Here is a 21,807-nt window from a genome sequence, read left to right on the forward strand (position 1 = left end):
GGACTTCTCATGTTGAGTTCATCAAATTAATTTTCACATCCTGTCCAGCTCAGCCTTGCTGAGGTCCAGTACTGGAACCTTCCTGAAGCACACTGGAGGTGTTCTCCTCCTGTCTTTTGTCATTTCTTTTCCACTTGGCTTACTTTCCTCGTTCAAAATTCTGTTTCCTTCCCTACTTTTCACTTTCCTTCTATTTTGAAAAAATATCATTCCATAAATAGAAATAAGTGAAACCTTTAAGTCAGTAATATGGTCTTAACCTATGTCTGGCTGTAACTGCTGGAAGAGAGCGAGTCAGAAATCTGAAGAACCCTACATGAGCTGTGACTGGTACCCTGCATGTAGCTCATCATTTTTCCTCATATAACTGCTTCTAGCACTCTTAAAACCTAAGCTAGATCTTGATTCCTTGTCCCTGGAATGCTGTGCCTGCTCTCAGTCATAACTTTTAATTCCAGAGACATCACTTATTTTAAGAAGTAGTCCACTTTTAGGCAGAAGCATCTCCCAGCTTTTTGTTAAAGTGCTTGAACATATCATTCCTTTCCCTTCTAATACTGTGCTATTTTATACAATTTTTATTAACATTGCAAAATGTCTTTTAAATTTTAGAAGTTTGTTTTATAAAAAACAAAAACGCAAAAAACAGGCTTTCTCCTATTAAAATAGGAACTATTATATATGCATGTGTGTTTGCCTGTTTATGTGTATGTGCAGCTTTTCACATCCTTTTCTATTCAACAGCAACGAAGCTCTATCTTTGGGACTATGTAGCCAACTGAACAGATAGAAGATGGATCTACTTTTACTACTAAGATATCATTTGCCAGTTGGGTGTGTGCAACACACATTGTAAGCTGAGGACACATTTTTCACTTCATTGCAGAACTCAATTTTGAATAGGCTTTTTACAATAGAGCTGGCTTCCAATTTACACAGTACTGATGTATTATCCTTATGATAAGATTGCAATGAACTAGAAATAACTGTTATTACATTTCTGCTTTTCATCTCTCACATTATCTCCAATTCTTATCACTGCTGATAATAGCTGTTAAATATTTTCTATATTTTCATTGTGATAAAGATTTCTGCCTTTCTTTGCTCTTGCATCTTTTGGTCTCCTCACACATATCAAAAATTGTAATGTTTGAAAAATGTTGTAATGCTTTTTTTATTTCTTGTTTTCTACATCCTTGTGTCTTATACAGATAAAATTTATCTCTTGCTGCACATTACTGCCAGCTTTCTAATATAGTTATTTATACTCATCTCCAGACAGTTAAATGCATCAACTGAAAAGTGATTTACAGCTAATGAGGCCAGGTCACACATTTTATTGTCAGGATTTACACTTTGCCTATCATCTGTCTGTGCCTTAACATATCTTATGCAAATTACCTACTTTATGCAGTTAAATTTTCAGGCTCTCTTTTCTACTGCTTCCTTTGTCAGGTCACTTGTAGTTCTCTCTTTTATTCAGTAACATTTTATAACAGATACTTCATGCATTTGTTTTCCCCATTTCTTTCTGCTTGGTTATTTCTTCCAGTTTAATAGTTTGTTGTCAGAAGTAGTATATTCCTCACATAATTTTAGTTTTGATCTAATAAGTCTATCTCTTATAGTCTCGTTCCATTACTCATTGTATTTTTTGACATTCTTCACAGAAGTCATTTTTTCTTCTGGATACTTCCAGCCAACATAAAGTCATTTCAGGCCAGGGTTCCCAGATCGCTAACTTCTCCCTGCTTCTCCTGTCAAACTCCCTTAAATACACTTCAGTCAAGTTTAATTCCAGTCATATGATACAGTTGATACATATGATACAAGTACCAGCTCCTTAAGTCATCTTGAGATTTACTCAAATTTACTGAGTACTCCTTATTGTAGATCTCTTCTCCTGAACTGCCTAAAGCTGCCTACATCTGCACAGCCCATGCCTCTTTCTTTTGGCCTTTTTTTTTTTTTTTTTTCCATTTCTGTTAGTAACACAAGGCACTGTTAAACCTAAATACCAGCTCTTGCACTGAAGACAATTTTCACTGAGAAATTATTGCTAAAGAAAATATGACTATACTTTCTGTCTCCATAAAACATACAGAAATTGTTCTTTTAACTTTAAGCATTTGCACTTAGCATTTAAATATTTGCAACAAAGAAGATCCAAGTAGATGAGAAGGAGTAAAGTAGGTTTTCCTAAGCTCTTTTTCTTTTTTTTTTCCTCTAATACCAATCCATTCTTGTCTTCCATACAACTTATTTTAAATTCTAATAAACAGTTAACCTTGAAAGACATACATTCCAACATACTTTCGTAAATTTCTGTATGGTCCTGCAGCATAATTTCCGAACTGAATTGCTGATTTGCTCATTTGTTTGGCAAAGCTTTCCTTTGCTTGTTATCTTTGCTTTAAGATTGTTCTCTGCACCCTAAAATTTTGTCATCCCTTTTCTTCTTGAATCCTGTCACTACTTTCAACATTCTCAATATTTTTTTATACTAATAATAGAGTGAATGCTGTTCAGTTAATTCCAGATCTTGTGGAAACAAAATGCAGAGTTTAGTGGTTAGCTCAAGTATTTCAGTTTACAGCAACATTTTAATAAAATATTCCCTGACAGCATACAGTAACATACATGTTTACCCAATTGCTTGCATACATTTTCTCAGCTGAAGATTTGCATGCAAAACACTTAACTGAAGATTCTATAGTCTCTTCAATCTCAGATAATTTTCTCATTACTTGAGCATCCTCATCTGTGATCTGTACTTTATTTTGACTAACCACATCATACTGCTCATACCTTGTTTTTCTGTCCACTTCTCTAAGAAGTCCTTGTTTGCCTTTATTCTTTTAAGAAATAAAACATAAATTTTCTTAAGTAATCACTGTATTCTTCTAAACAATCTGTTTGAGACATCTACTCAGTTTTCCCTTTTCATTTACAAAGAAAATTTTGGTGGAGTCATCATCATTATAAACAATGTTAGCAAAGTGAAAGATTGTTCTTAATGTAATCTGTTGCAATATATTGACACTAAATATGCCTTCCTTCAAAAAAACCTATTATTTACTTTTGATTTGGAGATGAAAGCTCAACCATTAGACAAAATTTTATTAACAATGATCAGGACTTCGTCAAATTATTTACTAACGAGTAATTACATCAAGCTTATACGAGAAATGCCTTTGGTCATTCCTAATAAAGACAATAAATACACATAAAGGGAGATGCTTTTATTGGTGCTACTAAAAAATAGGAACAAAAAAGTCAAGGATCTTTTAAAATGTAAATAAAGGCACTGGGAAAATGTTTTAGGCTCTGTAGGTAGAAACACTTCTCTGTTAGCCTTGCACCTCCCCCAAAAAAGGCAAAATTGCCATCCTACTGTAGTCAGTTTGCAGAAATACTGAATGACATGCTAGCATAGCAGAATGACTTTGCTTCCCTTGCCTAGACAAGAAGCACTGGTCGAGGTAGGAAGCAGCCTAGCCTAGTGTCGCCTAGGCTAGCCTGGACAAGGCAGAAAGGTGCCTAGCCTGGCCGTGGCAGGAAGCAGCATAGCCTAGCCTAGCATAGCCTGGCCGAGGCAGAAAGAAGCCTAACCGAGCTGAGCCGAGACAAGCAGAAGCCTAGCCTAGCCTGGCTGAGGCTAGGCAGTTCAAAGCAGGAAGCAACCCAGCCTAGCCTAGCCTAGTCTGGATGAGGCAGGAAGCAGCCTAGTCTTGACTACCGAGGCTAGCCTGGCTGAGACAGGAAGCAGCCTAGCCGAGCGTCGCCTAGGCTTGCCTGGATGTCATGGTTTTATGATTTTTGGTCATCAGTATTCCACACCATAACATCATGTAATGCATTGGGGGTGGGGTTTGATATCTGCCGAATGTTCGTCCGTCGGAGAAGAACTACTTTTCCCCAGGAGACTTTGTGGTCAGCAAGGGGATATAACTCCAAGCAAGGTCACCTGATCTTTCTTCTTCGCCTGCTCTTCGCTGTCTGCGCTTCGCTATCTGCGCTTCGCCGCCTGCGCTTCGCCGTCTGTACTTCAGTCACTCAACTGGACTGCACTTCTCACCCCAGCATTGTGGTGAGGTCTATACAATTCAAACAGACTCTCTCTCTCTCTCTCATTGTATTTTACTAATACTATATTTAGTAAAATCATTTGTTTCACCTCAGATCAGTGCTGTTGTTTTCAAGTATTTTGGGGTCCCCTGCTTCCCCTTTCCCAGAGGCGCGGATCCGCAGATCCCTCCGCCCTGCTGGTCACGGAACTGGGCCGGACCAGCCCATAAACCGTTGACATTTTTGGTGGAGAATGCGGGCAACAGTTGCTTTCTAGCTGTTTAGACTCTCTGCTCTCGGAGAGTTCCGTTGGTAAAGCTTATCTGTTTCACCGCTACTCTCTGAAAACGTGACCTTGAAAACTCCAGGCGGACTGCCAGTATCGTAGAATATTTGTAAACTCTAAGCTTTACTATCTTGCCTCTGTAAAAAAAAAAAAAAAAAAAAAAAAAAAAAAAAAAAAAAAAATGCTTTCTGTAGTGAAACTTACTCTTAAAGGGCTGCACGCTGCTGCCTCTTCTTTCCTAATGCTCAAAACATACTGGGCATTAATTAAGCTTGCCACCTTGCTCTATGGAGCAATCGGCTTATACAATCAAATGAAAACATGGGTGGAAATATGGACCTGGCACGTTCGTACAATGTGGCTTACAATTCCGGAGACAGCTGCCAATTTTACAGGACTGGGATTTTTTAAGGTTTCCAGTCTCACCTTTCAGCCTGTAGTGCAGTTTTTGAATGAACACCTAGTCGCATTACTAATCTCCCTGAATGTATTGCTCATCATTTCGCTCAGTATTAGTATTTATTATATTTTGAGGATGTCCTCCCCAAAACCAGAGAATACTGAGTGGCAGGGAGTGTGGAAAGGTCTGGGAAAGACTTTAGACAAATGGAAATCTTCAGTCTCATGGAACTTTACTCCAGAACACCTGAAAGACCCTGAGAGTCTAAACAGCTATTTAAGGCAGGAATGTTGCGGCTTAGGCAGTTCTGAGGAGGCACATATGATTTGGGGCCTGGCTAATGCTTATCGGGCCTTATTCAATACTATCCTGGAGAGAGAGAGAGCTTCTGAAATTGAAAGGGAGAGTCTCAGGGAAACAGTTCAAAATGAGCGAGAGAGTCTCCTGCTCCAGAGAAAAAACCTCCAATCTGAGAGAGATGCCCTCCGAATTGAAAGAGACTCCCTCCAATCTGAGCTAGATACTGTCATAATCAAACGAAACAAGCTCCAAGCTGAACTGGAAGATGAGAGCATTGGAACCGACCAACCTGATCAACCACAAGAGGTGGCCAATGCTCTATCTTTACACTGATTCATGGATGGTAGCAAATGCCTTATGGGGGTGGTTACAGCAGTGGGAGCAAAATAATTGGCAAAGAAAGGGCAAGCCTATTTGGGCTGCTGACCTATGGAAAGATATTGCTACCCGAACAAAAAATATGGTTGTAAAGGTGCGCCATGTAGATGCTCATGTGCCCAAGAGTCGGGCTACTGAAGAACAGCAAAATAACCATCAGGTAGACCGAGCTGCCAGAATTGAGGTGGCTCAAATAGACCTGGACTGGCAGAACAAGGGTGAGTTATTTTTAGCTCGGTGGGCCCATGAGACCTCAGGTCATCAAGGGAGAGACGCAACATACAAATGGGCCAGAGACCGAGGGGTGGACTTAACTATGGATGCCATTGTACAAATAATTCATGACTGTGATACATGCGCCACAATTAAACAAGCTAAGAGGATGAAACCTCTCTGGGAGGAAGGGCGATGGCAAAAGTACAAATATGGGGAGGCATGGCAGGTTGATTATATCACCTTGCCACGATCTCGCAATGGTAAGCATTATGTGCTCACCATGGTGGAGGCAACAACCGGGTGGCTTGAAACATATGCAGTACCCCATGCTACCGCCCGAAACACCATATTAGGTCTGGAGAGGCAAATCCTGTGGCGACATGGCACCCCAGAAAGGATTGAGTCAGATAATGGGACTCATTTTAAAAATTCACTTGTGGATACTTGGGCCAGAGAACATGGCATTGAGTGGATTTATCATATCCCCTATCATGCACCAGCCTCTGGTAAGATCGAACGCTACAATGGGTTGTTAAAAACGATGTTGAAAGCAATGGGTGGCGGAACATTTAAACACTGGGAGAAGCATTTGGCAGAAGCCACCTGGCTGGTTAACACCAGAGGATCAATCAGTCGAGATGGTCCTACCCAATCCAGCTCCCTACATATTGTAGAGGGAGATAAGGTCCCTGTAGTACATGTAAAGAACATGTTAGGAAAAGCAGTTTGGGTTTTTCCCGCTTCTGGGAAAGGCAAACCTCTTCGCGGAACTGTCTTTGCCCAGGGACCTGGGTCCACCTGGTGGGTGATGCAGAAAAATGGGGATGTTCAGTGTGTACCACAAGGGAATTTGATGTTAGGGGAGTGCAGTCTGTAATCCCATATGTTAAGCATGATGTAGTGATGTAGAATAAGGGGTGGAATGTCATGGTTTTATGATTTTTGGTCATCAGTATTCCACACCATAACATCATGTAATGCATTGGGGGTGGGGTTTGATATCTGCCGAATGTTCGTCCGTCGGAGAAGAACTACTTTTCCCCAGGAGACTTTGTGGTCAGCAAGGGGATATAACTCCAAGCAAGGTCACCTGATCTTTCTTCTTCGCCTGCTCTTCGCTGTCTGCGCTTCGCTATCTGCGCTTCGCCGCCTGCGCTTCGCCGTCTGTACTTCAGTCACTCAACTGGACTGCACTTCTCACCCCAGCATTGTGGTGAGGTCTATACAATTCAAACAGACTCTCTCTCTCTCTCTCATTGTATTTTACTAATACTATATTTAGTAAAATCATTTGTTTCACCTCAGATCAGTGCTGTTGTTTTCAAGTATTTTGGGGTCCCCTGCTTCCCCTTTCCCAGAGGCGCGGATCCGCAGATCCCTCCGCCCTGCTGGTCACGGAACTGGGCCGGACCAGCCCATAAACCGTTGACACTGGACAAGGCAGGAAGGAGCCTAGCCTAGCCTGGCCTAGCTTTGCCGAGGCAGGAAGCAACCATGCCCAGCCTAGCATAGGCTTGCCTGGCCGAGGCAGGAGGAAGCCTAGCCCAGCCTAAATAAGGCTAGAAACGCCAAGGCAGGAAGCAGCCCAGCCTAGCCTAGACAGGCTAGCCTGGCCAAGGAAGGAAGCAGCCTTGCCTTGCCTAGGAGGCAGGAAGAAGCTTTGCCTAGATCAGCTAAGCCTTGCCTAGCTGAGGCAGGAAGAAGTGTAGCCGAGCCAAGGCAGGTAGAAGCCTAGCCTAAACTAGCCTAGCTTGTCAAGACTAGCTTGGCCGAGGCAGGAAGCAGCCTTGCCTAGCCTAGACGAGGCTAGCCTGGCCGAGGCAAGAAGCAGCCAAGGCTAGACTAGAGCAGGCTAGCCTGGCCGAGGCAGGAAGCAGCCTTGCCTAGCCTAGCCTATGCTAGCCTGGCCGAGGCAGGAAGCAGCCTTGCCTAGCCTAGACCAGGCTAGCCTGGCCGAGGCAGGAAGCAGCCTTGCCTGGCCTAGACCAGGCTAGCCTGGCAGAGGCAAGAAGCAGCCAAGGCTAGACTAGACCAGGCTAGCCTGGCCGAGACAGGAAGCAGCCCAGCCTAGCCTAGACCAGGCTAGCCTGGCCGAGGCAGGAAGCAGCCTAACCTAGACTAGCCTAGGCTAGCATGGCCGAGGCAGCAAGCAGCCTAGCCTAGCGTAGCCTAGCCTAGGACAGCCTGGCTGAGGCAGGAAGCAGCTTAGACTAGTCTAGGCTAGGCTGGCCTGGACAAGACAGGAAGCAGCCCATCCTAGCCTAGGGTAGCCTGGCCGAGGCAGACATAGCCTAGCCTAGACTAGCTTGGCCTAGGCTAGCCTGGCCAAGGCAGGAAGCAGCCTAGCCTCGCCTAGCTGAGGCTAGCCTGGACGAGGCAGAAAGAAGCCCTGCGTAGCCTAGCCTAGGGAGCCTGGCTGAGGCAGAACTCAGCCTAGGGTAATCTGGGCTAGGCAAGCGTGGCCGAGGCAGGAAGTAGTCTTGCCTAACCTAGACCAGGCTACCCAGGCTGAGGCAGGAAGCATCCTAGCGTAGTGTCGCCAAGGCTAGCCTGGCCGAGGCAGGAAGCAGCCCAGTCTAGCCGAGACCAGGCTGGCCTGGCCGAGGCAGGATGCAGCCCAGAGTGGCCTAGCCTAGGCTTGCCTGCCCGAGGCAGGAAGCAGTCCAGCCTAGCCTAGGTGTGGCTAGCCTTGCCAAGGCAGGAACCAGCCCAGTGTAGCCTATCCAATGTTAGACTGGCCAAGGCAGAAAGCAGCCTAGCATAGCCTATCCTAGGTTAGCCTTGTCGAGGCAGGAAGCAGCCCAGCCTAGCCTAGACCAGGCTAGCCTGGCCGAGGCAGGAAGCAGCTTAACCTAGGCTAGGCCAGGCTGGCCCGGACAAGGCAGGAAGCAGCCCATCCTAGCCGCGGGTAGCCTGGCCGAGGCAGACATAGCCTAGCCTAGACTAGCCTAGCCTAGGCTAGCCTGGCCGAGGCAGGAAGCAGCCTAGCCTCGCCTAGCCGAGGCTAGTCTGGCCGAGGCAGGAAGCAGCCTAGCCTTGCCTAGCCTAGGCTAGCCTGGCCGAGGCAGAAAGAAGCCCTGCGTAGCCTAGCCTAGGGTAGCCTGGCTGAGGCAGAAATCAGCCTAGGCTAATCTGGGCTAGGCAAGCCTGGCCGAGGCAGGAAGCAGCCTTGCCTAGCCTAGCCTAGGCTAGCCTGGCCGAGGCAGGAAGCATCCTAGCCTAGACTAGCCTAGGCTAACCTGGCCAAATCAGGAAGCAACCTAGCATAGGCTAGGTTAGGCTAGCATGGTTGAGGCAAGAAGAAGTCTTGCCTAGGCTAGAATAGGCTAGCTTGGCCGAGGCAGGAAGCAGCCTTGCCTAGCCTAGACCAGGCTGGCCTAGCCGAGGCAGGAAGCAGCCCATCCTAGCTGCGGGTAGCCTGGCCGAGGCAGACATAGCCTAGCCTAGGCTAGCCTGGCCGAGGCAGGAAGCAGCCTAGCCTCGCCTAGCCGAGGCTAGCCTGGCCGAGGCAGGAAGAAGCCCTGCGTAGCCTAGCCTAGGGTAGCCTGGCTGAGGCAGAAATGAGCCTAGGGTAATCTGGGCTAGGCAAGCATGGCCGAGGCAGGAAGTAGTCTTGCCTAGCCTAACAAAGGCTAGAAAAGCCAAGGCAGGAAGCAGCCCAGCTTAGCCTAGACAGGCTAGCCTGGCCGAGGCAGGAAGCAGCCTTGCCTAGCCTAGCCTAGGCTAGCCTGGCCAAGGCAGAATGCACCCTAGCATTGTCTAGCCTGTCCAAGCCTGGCCGAGACAGGAAGTAGCCTTGCCTAGCCTAACAGAGGCTAGCCTGGCCGAGGCAGGAAGAAGCCCTGCATAGCTTAGCCTACGGTAGCCTGGCTGAGGCAGAAATCAGCCTAGGCTAATCTGGGCTAGGCAAGCATGGCCGAGGCAGGAAGTAGTCCTGCCTAACCTAGACCAGGCAACCCAGGCCGAGGCAGGAAGAAGCCCTGCGTAGCCTAGCCTAGGGTAGCCTGGCTGAGGCAGAAGTCAGCCTAGGCTAATCTGGGCTAGGCAAGCATGGCCGAGGCAGGAAGAAGCCCTGCGTAGCCTAGCCTAGGGTAGCCTGGCTGAGGCAGAAATCAGCCTAGGCTAATTTGGGCTAGGCAAGCATGGCCGAGGCAGGAAGTAGTCCTGCCTAACCTAGACCAGGCAACCCAGGCCGAGGCAGGAAGCATCCTAGCGTAGCGTTGCCAAGGCTAGCCTGGACAAGGCAGAAATGAGCCCAGCCTAGCCTAGCCTAGCCTAGGCTAGCCTGGCCGAGGCCGGAAGCAGCCTAGCCTTGCTGAGCTCAGACACACAGTAGCCTAGCCTAGCCTGGCCGAGGCACGAAGGAGCCTAGCCTTGACTAGCCGAGGCTAGCCTGGCCGAGGCAGGAGGCAGCCTTGCCTAGCCTAACGAAGGCTAGACACGCCAAGGCAGGAAGCAGCCCAGCCTAACCTAGACAGGCTAGCCTGGCCGAGGCAGGAAGCAGCCTTGCCTAGCCTATGCTAGTCTAGCCTGGCCGAATCAGGAAGCAACCTAGCATAGGCTAGGTTAGGCTAGCATGGCCGAGGCAAGAAGAAGTCTTGCCTAGCCTAGACCAGGCTAGAGTGGCCGAGGCAGGAAGCAGCCTAGCCTAACCGCGGGTAGCCTGGACGAGGCAGACATAGCCTAGAATAGCCTAGCCTAGCCTAGTCTAACCTGGCCAAGGCAGGAAGCACAGAATCACAGAATTGTAGGGGTTGGAAGGGACCTCCAGAGATCATCGAGTCCAACCCCCGAGACCAGGCTACGCTGGCCGAGGCAGGAAGAAGCCCTGCGTAGCCTAGCCTAGGGTAGCCTGGCTGAGGCAGAAATCAGCCTAGGCTAATCGAGGCTAGGCTAGCATGGCCGAGGCAGGAAGAAGCCCTGCGTAGCCTAGCCTAGGGTAGCCTGGCTGAGGCAGAAATCAGCCTAGACTAATCTGGGCTAGGCAAACATGGCCGAGGCAGGAAGTAGTCTTGCCTAACCTAGACCAGGCAACCCAGGCCGAGGCAGGAAGCATCCTAGCGTAGCGTCGCCAAGGCTAGCCTGGACAAGGCAGAAATGAGCCCAGCCTAGCCTTGCCTAGCCTAGGCTTGCCTGGCCGAGGCCAGAAGCAGCCTAGCCATGCTGAGCTGAGACACACAGTAGCCTAGCCTAGCCTGGCCGAGGCACGAAGGAGCCTGGCCTTGCCTGGCCGTGGCTAGCCTGGTCGAGGCAGGAAGCAGTCCAGCCTAGCCTAGCCTAGGCTAGCCTGGCCGAGGCAGGAAGCAGCCCAGCCTAGCCTAGCTAAAGGCTAGCCTGCCCGAGGCACGATGCAGCCCAGAGTGGCCTAGCCTCGGCTTGCCTGGCTGAGGCAGGAAGAAGTCCAGCCTAGCCTAGCCTAGGCTAGCCTTTCTGAGGCAGGAACCAGCCCAGTGTAGCCTATCCAATGTTAGACTGGCCGAGGCAGAAAGCAGCCTAGCATAGCTTACCCTAGGGTAGCCTTGCCGAGGCAGGAAGCAGCCTTGCCTTGCCTAGCCTAGGCTATTCTAGCCTGGCCGAGGCAGGAAGCAGCCTTGCCTAGCCTAGCCGAGGCTAGCCTGGCCGAGGCAGGAAGAAGCCCTTACATAGCCTAGCCTAGGGTAGCCTGGCTGAGGCAGAAATCAGCCTGGGCTAATCTGGGATAGGCAAGCCTGGCCGAGGCAGGAAGCAGCCTTGCCTAGCCTAGCCTAGGCTAGCCTGGCCGAGGCAGGAAGCAGCCTAGCCTAGACTAGCCTAGGCTAGCCTGGCCGAATCAGGTAGCAACCTATCATAGGCTAGGATAGGCTAGCATGGTTGAGGCAAGAAGAAGTCTTACATAGGCTAGACCAGTCTAGCTTGGCCGAGAAAGGAAGCAGCCTTGCCTAGCCTAGACTAGGCTGGCCTGGCCGAGGCAGGAAGCAGCCTAGCCGCACCTAGCCAAGGCTAGCCTGGCTGAGGCTTGAAGAAGCCCTGCGTAGCCTAGCCTAGGGTAGCCTGGCTGAGGCAGATATCAGCCTAGGCTAATTTGGGCTAGGCACGCATGGCCGAGGCAGGAAGTAGTCTTGCCTAACCTAGCCCAGGCTACCCAGGCTGAGGCAGGAAGCATCCCAGCGTAGCGTTGCCAAGGCTAGCCTGGACCAGGCAGAAAGGAGCCCAGCCTAGCCTAGCCTAGCCTAGCCTGGCCGAGGCCGGAAGCAGCCTAGCCGTGCTGAGCTGAGACACACAGTAGCCTAGCCTAGCCTGGCCGAGGCACGAAGGAGCCTAGCCTTGCCTAGCCGAGGCTAGCCTGGTCGAGGCAGGAAGCAGCCCAGAGTGGCCTAGCCTAGGCTAGCCTTGCTGAGGCAGGAAGCAGCCCAGCCTAGCCTAGCTAAAGCCTAGCCTGGCCAAGGCAGGATGCAGCTGCCCTGAGTAGCCTAGCCTAGGCTAGCCTGGCCGAGGCAGGATGCAGCCCAGCCTAGCCTAGCTAAAGGCTAGCCTTGCCGAGGCATGAAGCAGCCCAGCCTAGCCTAACGAAGGCTAGACACGCCAAGGCAGGTAGCAGCCCAGCGTAGCCTAGACAGGCTAGCTTGGCCGAGGCAGGAAGCAGCCTTGCCTAGCCTAGGCTAGTCTAGCCTGGCCGAATCAGGAAGCAACCTAGCATAGGCTAGGTTAGGCTAGCATGGCCGAGGCAAGAAGAAGTCTTGCCTAGCCTAGACCAGGCTAGAGTGGCCGAGGCAGGAAGCAGTCTAGCCTAGCCTAGCCAATGTTAGACTGGCCGAGGCAGGAAGCAGCCCATCCTAACCGCGGGTAGCCTTGCCAAGGCAAACATAGCCTAGCCTAGGCTAGCGTAGCCTAGGCTAGCCTGGCCAAGGCAGGAAGCAGCCTAGCCTCACCTAGCCGAGGCTACGCTGGCCGAGGCAGGAAGAAGCCCTGCGTAGCCTAGCCTAGGATAGCCTGGCTGAGGCAGAAATCAGCCTAGGCTAATCTGGGTTAGGAAATCATGGTCGAGGCAGGAAGTAGTCTTGCCTTACATAGACCAGGCTACCTAGGCCGAGGCAGGAAGCATCCTAGCGTAGCGTCGCCAAGTCAAGCCTGGACCAGGCAGAAAGGAGCCCAGCCTAGCCTTGCCTAGCCTAGCCTAGCCTGGCCTGGCCGGGGCCGGAAGCAGCCTAGCCTTGCTGAGCTGAGACACACAGTAGCCTAGCCTAGCCTGGCCGAGGCACGAAGGAGCCTGGCCTTGCCTAGCCGAGGCTAGCCTGGCCGAGGCAGGAAGCAGCCAAGCCTAGCCTAGCTAAAACCTAGCCTGGCCGAGGCAGGATGCAGCTGCCCAAGAGTAGCCTAACCTAGGCTAGCCTGCCCGAGGCAGGAAGCAGCCCAGCCTAGCCTAGCTAAAGCCTAGCCTGGCCGAGGCAGGATGCATCCCACACTGGCCTAGCCTAGGCTAGCCTTGCTGAGGCAGGAACCAGCCCAGTGTAGCCTATTCAATGTTAGACTGGCCGAGGCAGAAAGCAGCCTAGCATAGCTTATCCTAGGGTAGCCTTGCCGAGGCAGGAAGCAGCCTTGCCTTGCCTAGGCTAGCCTAGGCTAGCCTGGCCGAATCAGGAAGCAATCTAGCATAGGCTAGGTTAGGCTATCATGGTTGAGGCAAGAAGAAGTCTTGCCTAGGCTAGAATAGGCTAGCTTGGCCGAGGCAGGAAGCAGCCTCGCCTAGCCTAGACCAGGCTGGCCTGGCCGAGGCAGGAAGCAGCCTTGCCTTGCCTAGCCGCGGGTAGCCTGGCCGAGGCAGGAAGCAGCCCAGCCTAGCCTAACTAAGGCTAGAAACGCCAAGGCAGGAAGCAGCCCAGCCTAGCCCACACACGCTAGCCTGGCCGAGGCAGGAAGCAGCCTTGCCTTGCCTAGCCTAGGCTTGCCTGGCCAAGGCAGAATGCACCCCAGCCTTGTCTAGCCAGTCCAAGCCTGGCCGAGGCAGGAAGCAGCCTAGCCTAGCCTAAGCTAAGCTAGCCTGGCCATGGCAGGAAGCAGTGAAAACCAAGCCTAGGCTAGGCTAGCCTGGCCGAGGCAGGAAGAAGCCTAGCCTTGCGTCGCCTAGGCTAGCCTGGACAAAGGCAGAAAGGTGCCTAGCCTGGCTGTGGCAGGAAGCAGCATAGCCTTGCCTAGCCTAGCATAGCCTGGCTGAGGGAGAAAGAAGCCTAGCCGAGCAGAGCCGTGACAAGCAGAAGCCTAGGCTAGCCTGGCCTAGCCTATCCTGGCTGAGGCTAGGCAGTTGAATGCAAGAAGCAGCCCAGCCTAGCCTAGACAGGCTAGCCTGGCCGAGGCAGAAAGCAGCCCAGCATGGCCTAGACTTGCCTTGCCGAGGAAGGAAGCAGCCTAGGCTTGCCTATCCTAGGCTAGACAGGCTGAAGCATGTAGCAGCCCAGCGTGGCCTAGCCTAGGCTAGCCTGGCCGAGGAAGGAAGCAGCCTTGCCTTGCCTAGGAGGCAGGAAGAAGCCTTGCCTAGCCCAGCCTAGCCTTGCCTAGCTGAGGCAGGAGGAAGTGTAGCCGAGCCAAGGCCGGTAGAAGCCTAGCCTAAACTAGCCTAGCTTGCCAAGGCTAGCCTGGCCAAGGCAGGAAGCAGCCTTGCCTAGCCTAGGCTAGTCTAGCCTGGCTGAATCAGGAAGCAACCTAGCATAGGCTAGGTTAGGCTAGCATGGCCGAGGCAAGAAGAAGTCTTGCCTAGGCTAGACCAGGCTAGCCTGGCTGAGGCAGGAAGCAGCCTAGCTTCGCCTAGCCGAAGCTGGCCTGGCCGAGGCAGGAAGAAGCCCAGCCTAGCCGCGGGTAGCCTGGCTGAGGCAGACATAGCCTAGCCTAGACTAGCCTAGCCTAGGCTAGCCTGGCCAAGGCAGGAAGCAGCCTAGCCTCGCCTAGCCAAGGCTAGCCTGGCCGAGGCTTGAAGAAGCCCTGTGTAGCCTAGCCTAGGGTAGCCTGGCTGAGGCAGAAATCAGCCTAGGCTAATTTGGGCTAGGCAAGCATGGCCGAGGCAGGAAGTAGTCTTGCCTAACCTAGACCAGGCTACCCAGGCCGAGGCAGGAAGCATCCTAGCGTAGCGTCGCCAAGGCTAGCCTGGACAAGGCAGAAAGGAGCCCAGCCTAGCCTAGCCTAGGCTAGCCTGGCTGAGGCCAGAAGCAGCCTAGCCGTGCTGAGCTGAGACACACAGTAGCCTAGCCTAGCCTGGCCGAGGCACGAAGGAGCCTAGCCTTGCCTAGCCGAGGCTAGCCTGGTCGAGGCAGGAAGCAGCCCAGAGTGGCCTAGCCTAGGCTAGCCTTGCCGAGGCAGGAAGCAGCCCAGCCTAGCCTAGCTAAAGCCTAGCCTGGCCAAGGCAGGATGCAGCCCAGAGTGGCCTAGCCTAGGCTAGCCTGGCTGAGGCAGGATGCAGCCCAGCCTAGCCTAGCTAAAGGCTAGCCTGGCCGAGGCAGGATGCAGCCCAGAGTGGCCTAGCCTAGGCTTGCCTGGCTGAGGCAGGAAGCAGTCCAGCCTAGCCTAGCCAATGTTAGCCTTGCCGAGGCAGGTAGCAGCCTAGCATAGCTTTTCCTAGGATAGCCTTGCCGAGGCAGGAAGCAGCCTTGCCTAGCCTAGCCTAGTCTAGCCTGGCTGAGGCATGAAGCAGCCTAGGGAAGCTTAGACGAGGCTAGCCTGGCCGATGAAGGGAGCAGCCTAGCCTATCCCAGGCTAGTTTGGACGAGGCAGGAAGAAGCCTTGCCCAGCCTAGCCTAGGCTAGGCTGTCTGAGGCAGGAAGCAGCCTAGCCCTGTCTAGCCTAGGGTAGATTGGCTGAGGGAGGAAGCAGCGTAGCCTAGCCCAAGCTAGGCTAGGCTGGCCGAGGCAGGAAGCAGCCTAGCCTAGCCTAGCCTAGGCTAGCCTGGACGAGTCAGGAAGCAGCCTAGCCTTGCCTTGCCTAGGCTAGCCTGGCCGAGGCAGGAGGGAGCCCAACCATGCCTGGCCTAGCCTAGCCTATCATGGCCAAGGCAGGAAGCAGCCTAGCCTAGCCTGACTGAGGTTAGCCTGGCCAAGTGTCTCGCTCCAATTTATAGGAGGGATGGAGGTTAGGAGACTTTATAGGAAGCAAGAGGGATATAGTCACCACCATGGATCCATCGTAGTTAGTAGTTCAGTCTTTTATCTACAGTAGTGGTGGGTCATCAGGCAGAGTTGTTCTATTGAAAACGACGATGACGACAATGACAACCATGGCGATGATGGCCCCTTTTCAATGCTTTCAAAGTGGTCGAGTCAGCTGTCTTTGGAGTGACAGCTCAAATCCAAAGTGGTTGAGTCAGCTCTCCTTTGAGTGGCAGCTTCAGGCTCTGGGATCTCAGCAGAAACTCCTTTGTTCCCATCTTCCGTGCCTTGCCAGCAGATAAGAGGGAGCAAGGGTGCCCATCCTAACCTAGCCTAACCTAGCCTAGCCTTGCCTAGTCTTGCGTATAGCCAAGGCAGGAAGCAGCCTAGCCTAGCCTGGCCTAGGCTAGCCTGGCCGAGGCAGGAAGCAGCCTAGCCTAGCCTAGCCTAGCCTGGGCTAGCTGGCCAAGGCAGCGAGCAGCCTAGCCTAGCCTAGCCTATCCTAGGCTAGCTGGCTGAGGCAGGGAGCAGCCTAGCCTAGCCTAGCCTAGCCTAGCCTAGCTGAGGCACAAAGCAGCCTAGAGTAGCCTAGCCTAGGCTAGCTGGCCAAGGCCGGGAGCAGCCTAGCCTAGCCTAGCCTGGATGAGGCAGGAAGCAGCCTAGCCTACCCTAACCTAGGCTAGCCTGGCCGAGGCAGGAAGAAGCATAGCCTAGCCTAGCCTAGGCTAGCTTGGCAGAGTCAGGAAGTAGCCTAGCCTACCCTAGCCTTGGCTAGCCTAGCCAAGGCTGGAAGAAGCCTAGCCTAGCCTAGCCTAGCCTAGCCTAGCCTAGCAGAGGCAGGCAGAAGCCTAGGCTAGCGTAGCCTACCTTAGCTCAGTGAAGGCAGGAAGAAGCCTAGCCTAGCCGAGGCAGGAAAAAGCCTTGCCTAGTCTAGCCTATGCAAGGCCAGAAGAAGCCTAGCCTTGCCTAGCCGAGGCAGGAAAAAGCCTTGCCTAGTCTAGCCTATGCAAGGCCAGAAGAAGCCTAGCCTTGCCTAGCTGAGGCAGGAAGAAGCCTAGCCTTGCATTACTTCGCCAAGGTGAGAAGCAGCCTTGCCTAGGCGAGAAGACTTGCCTTGGCCTTGGATGAAACTTTGCCAATACTAGGCAAGAAGGCTAGTCTATTCTAGGCAAGAAGACTAGTCTTGCCCAGGCAGGAAGCCTAGCCTGGCCTACGCAGGAATTCTAACCTAGCCTAGCGTTGCTGGGGCGCAAAAAAGCCTTGCCTTGCCTTGACTTGGTGAGGCAAAAAGCAGCCTTGCCTTGCTGAGGTGAGAAGCAGCCTTGCTTTGCCTTGCCTTGCCGTGCCAAGGTGAGAAGCAGCCTTGCCGAGGCGAGAAGCAGCCTTGCCTTGGAAGAAGCTATGCATAGCCTAGGCGCCTTGCCTTGCCTTGGAAGAAGCTTTGCCTAGCGTAGGCAAGAAGCCTTGCCTAGCATTGCCGAGATGAGAAGCAGCCTTGCCTTACCTTGCTGAAGTGAGAAGCAGCCTTGCTGAGGTGAGAAGCCATGCCTTGCCTAGGAAGAATCTTTGCCTAGCCTAGGCGCGTTGCCTTGCCTTAGAAGAAGCTTTGCCTAGCGTAGGCAAGAAACCTTGCCTTGTGTTGCTGAGAGGAGAAGCAGCCTTGCCTTGCATTGCTGTGGCGAGAAGCCATGCCTTGCCTAGGAAGAAGATTTGCCTTGCCTAGGAAGAAGATTTGCCTAGCCTAGGCGCCTTGCCTCACCTTGGAAGAAGCTTTGCCTAGTGTAGGCAAGAAACCTTGCCTTGAGTTGCCGAGGCGAGAAGCAGCTTTGCCTTGCATTGCCGAGACGAGAAGCAGCCTTGCCGAGGCTAGAAGCCTTGCCTTGCCACAGAAGAAGCTTTGCCTAGCCTAGGCGCGTTGCCTTGCCTTCGAAGAAGTTTTGCCTAGCCTAGGCAAGAAGTCCAGCCTTGCCAAGGCAGGAAGCCTAGCCTTGCCAACGCAGGAAGCCTTGCCTTGCTTTGCCTAGGCAAGAAGAAGCCTTGCCTTGCTTTTCCTTGGCGAGAAGAAGCCTTGCCTTGCCGACGCAAGAAGCCTTGCCTTGCCAAGGCGAAAAGCAGCCTTGCCTTGCCTTGCCAAGGCAGGAAACAGCCTTGCCTTGCCTTGCCGAGGCAAGAAGATGCCTTGCCTTGCCAAGGCGAGAAGCAGCCTTGCCTTGCCTTGCCTTGCCTTGGCGAGAAGCAGCCTTGCCTTGCCTTGCCTTGCCAAGGCGAGAAGCAGCCTTGCCTTGCCTTGCCTTGCCTTGCCAAGGCGAGAAGCAGCCTTGCCTTGCCTTGCCTTGCCAAGGCGAGAAGCAGCCTTGCCTTGCCTTGCCTTGCCTTGCCAAGGCGAGAAGCAGCCTTGCCTTGCCTTGCCAAGGCGAGAAGCAGCCTTGCTTTGCCTTGCCTTGCCGAGAAGCAGCCTTGCAGAGGCAATCAGCCTTACCTAGGCAAGAATTACATTCTGGTTTGCTGTTGCATTTTCTCACCAATGTTCCACCCTCTACAGCCAAATCTTGGAGCTGGACAAGGCCTTGCTTCAGCTTTCTATGTCTGTGTCGCAAAATAATACCTCTGATGGCAAGGAAAGAATCATAATTTTGGCAACTACATAGGAGCACGTGATGCTTGGCACTTCAGATTGTGATGAGGAACACATAATTGAACACAAAATCTCTTAGTAATACAACAACTGGCTTACAGTTTTCTGACTGCTGTTAACTATTGAACAAAGCAAACTTGTCGGACTGAAAACCTACTCTATGTCTCCTCAACAGTTTGCCCCAGATGACTAATAGTTGACTGCTTTTGAAAGAAGTCTGGGAATGTCTTTGTACTGCCTTTTCTTTTCCACATCTCTAGCCAAGCTTCCATGTACTGATAACCCTGAAGTTCTGAGCCAAAACTTCTCTCTCGGTACTTCTTCCATGAACAAGTTCTATTAGATTTCAAATACAGCTGATGCTGAAATACGCAAAAAAAAAAAAAAAAAAAAAAAAGCTTAAGCAGAAAGATTATTTGATTAGAAATTCTCTTGGCCTCTTTAAATACATCTTCTTCGTTATTAACATTAGGGTTAATAATAAATAACGTGGGGAGCAAGGGAAAAACACAAAATGTTATCCTATTTGGTGAACATGAAGTAATAGTTACAGAGCTAAACACTTTCCTCTGAGCCAAGTACCTTTTCCCATTGAATCTGTTGCACATAAAACAAAAATGTAACTTGGAAGCAAGAAGTTTGTAGCTTCACAAGAGGCATTTTTGCCAAGTATTTGCTTTTAAGCCTCTATATACTCTGTTTTGATGACTATGAACACAGATTAGAAATAAGCACACCAAATAAGTTTTTCCTTCTGCTACTCCTTCTGGTAGAAGCACAAAGAGAGGCAAGTCTGAACCAGCTCTGGCTTTAGTTTTTAAAATCCAGCTAGTTATGTTGACCAAACCAAAATCTTACTAATCTGTCTTGGCACAATTACCTTTGCTATGACAGGTTTGAACAAAGCTGAAAGTAATGGGTTTTTTGCTAGTTGGTTACCTTAATATCATTCTGTTTTCTGTAATCCTTAATATTCTCTAATTTGTTTTCTGTATGACAGTTTCCTCTGCAACACATCTTCCAGTGTAGCCTTTTAGTCCTACCTCCTTCCTTCTTCATCTTCCTTCCCTACAAACCTCCTGATCATGCTGCTGATATAATACTCCTCACAAGTGATGTGCTTTATATGTGGTAAAAGCTTATGTTCCCTGTTCGCTTCTCATGCACTCTATCTAAACTTGTCTTTTCCATCAGGCAATTGTAACAGTCCTCCTCAGCCTTTCTTCACCAAGAATATAGTATGTCTGCTATTGTGTGTACTAAAAAATACTGATAATTTAGCACCCACTGCCAGTGGCTGTTAGACTTTAGGACTTGGAACAGGTCATTCTGCTCTGTATTGAGTTTGGGCCCTCAGCCAATGTTTATTACTAATAATACTAGTTGAAGAAAGCATTTCCATTTAGTGTTTGGAAAACCTAGGAAGACCAAGTGTGAAATTTTGAGAATATAAATTTGATTTCACAGACTTAAGCTCCAAGATGTACACCATTGTTTACAAAAATAAACTATGATGATTTAAAAAATTTCCATACTTTTTTTTCTTTTCTTCCTGTGGTTATCCAGCCTCTAATCTTAGTAGTCTCATTATTTTTATGTCACCACATACAAACTGGTGCTTTAAGGATCAACAATGTTACAGTTGTTGGTAAAGCTAAAACAATGTTTTAGCATGTTTACATGCTAAATGTTTAATGTTTAAACAATGTTTAGCAATGTTTACAGTAAAGCTAAAACAATGTTTTAGCTTTAGTGGCTAAAAGCTGTGTAGCTATCTTATAAATTGAATCTGTAAAATGAACATGAACTGTTCCAAATACCTTATTCTGTGATTCTGTGGATCCACCTCTCCTTGGGCTCCTTTAAGGACTAGACTATGAAGGGAGAGTTTCTCATGGATGAAGGTTACTTCCTTAGAAGGAGTGTTCTATAGTCAGAAGACCCCCATCACCAGTTGGGTGAGTTTTTCTTATATATGAATTTTTGAAATTCTTAACTGTACTCTGCCTCATATCACGAAGAACTTATCAGAAGCACTTCCTCTGCTTCCATGGGCCAACAATCACTGCTCTTACGGTATGAATTTGATGCACATCGATGCCACAGGCTGTGAGGTGACAGCTGGTTTGTTTTATTTACTTTTGTTCCCAGTGAATTAAACAGGTTAAGCAGCACATACCTAGAAGTGTCAATGTTGAGAATAAGAATATATTTCATCCACAGTTTTTCATGCAACACCTAGAAATGAGAAAATGTTAAGATACTTTCTCACTTTTGTTTGCTGCAGCCAGTGTGAGTGGTTGATGTGAGTGGTTGAGTTCTGACAGGAGAGGTCAGTTATGTGGGGTTTATTACACTTAGGTACAAGAAACTGGGGCAACTCCATATAGATGTTTGTTTGAATTCTGAAGATAAACTAATAACTTTGTAAGGCTCGTGCATCCTTATGCATTTTAATGAGCAGGTTGTATAAACAATGTCAGTTGTCAGAAAATGAGTGTGCAGAACTTATGATATTTGAACCTAAAAATGAAGATGACTGAGACAGTTTCCATTAATGGTGGAAGACAGTTAACATGGATAAAAGAAATATGTAAAAAGCAAAAAGTTTAATGACAGACATGTCTAAAGTAAAGACTATGTGTCCAAACAGAAATGTTTATATAAAAAAATGTACAAGAGAATTGCCTTATAGCCTCTAGATGGATTTCATAGGCTGGATCAGTTCAGTATATGTGGTATGAAGAAAAAAAGAAACAGACTTCAAAATATGCAAAAACAGTGAATAGAATATTAATAGGTATGAAACTAATGAAAGAACAGTAGTAAGAAGTATGAACTTAATGTAAAGTAGCTTACTCGGCTTTTATGTCATCAGAAACTAGGCAACCAGGGTAACTGAGATGTAAACCAGTCCCTAGAATAGTTACAGAGAAGATTATCGTGTGGCATATTGAAAGGCATCTAAGTAAAAAACAAACAAACAAAACAAACAAACAAAAAAAGCTGTTACCAGGCATAGTCAACATGGATTCATGAAGGCAAAATCCTGCTGTAGTAATTATTTAATCTCCTTCTGTGATAATGTCACTCACTTGGAGTCTGAAGGGAAAGTGGTGGATGTAATCTTTCTGGATTTCAGTAAGACCTTTAGTACCATCCCTTATCTCGTCTTTTTGGAGGCCAATTTATGAGATGAACAGGTACTAACTATGCTGGCTGATGAACTGGCTTGATGGTAGAGCTCAAAGGGTCCTAGTAAATGGGACTAAATCAGGCTAGCAGATGGTAGCTTACAGCTGTGTTTCCCACTGCTCAACACTACACTTGTCCTTGGTAGGAATGATCTTCAATGCAGGCACATACGCATTTGCAGTTAATTCAGGACACATGAATTTTCCCAGCAGGACTGCAG

This window comes from Lagopus muta, chromosome 7, assembly GCF_023343835.1.
Source record: "Lagopus muta isolate bLagMut1 chromosome 7, bLagMut1 primary, whole genome shotgun sequence".
Lineage (NCBI taxonomy): Eukaryota > Metazoa > Chordata > Aves > Galliformes > Phasianidae > Lagopus > Lagopus muta.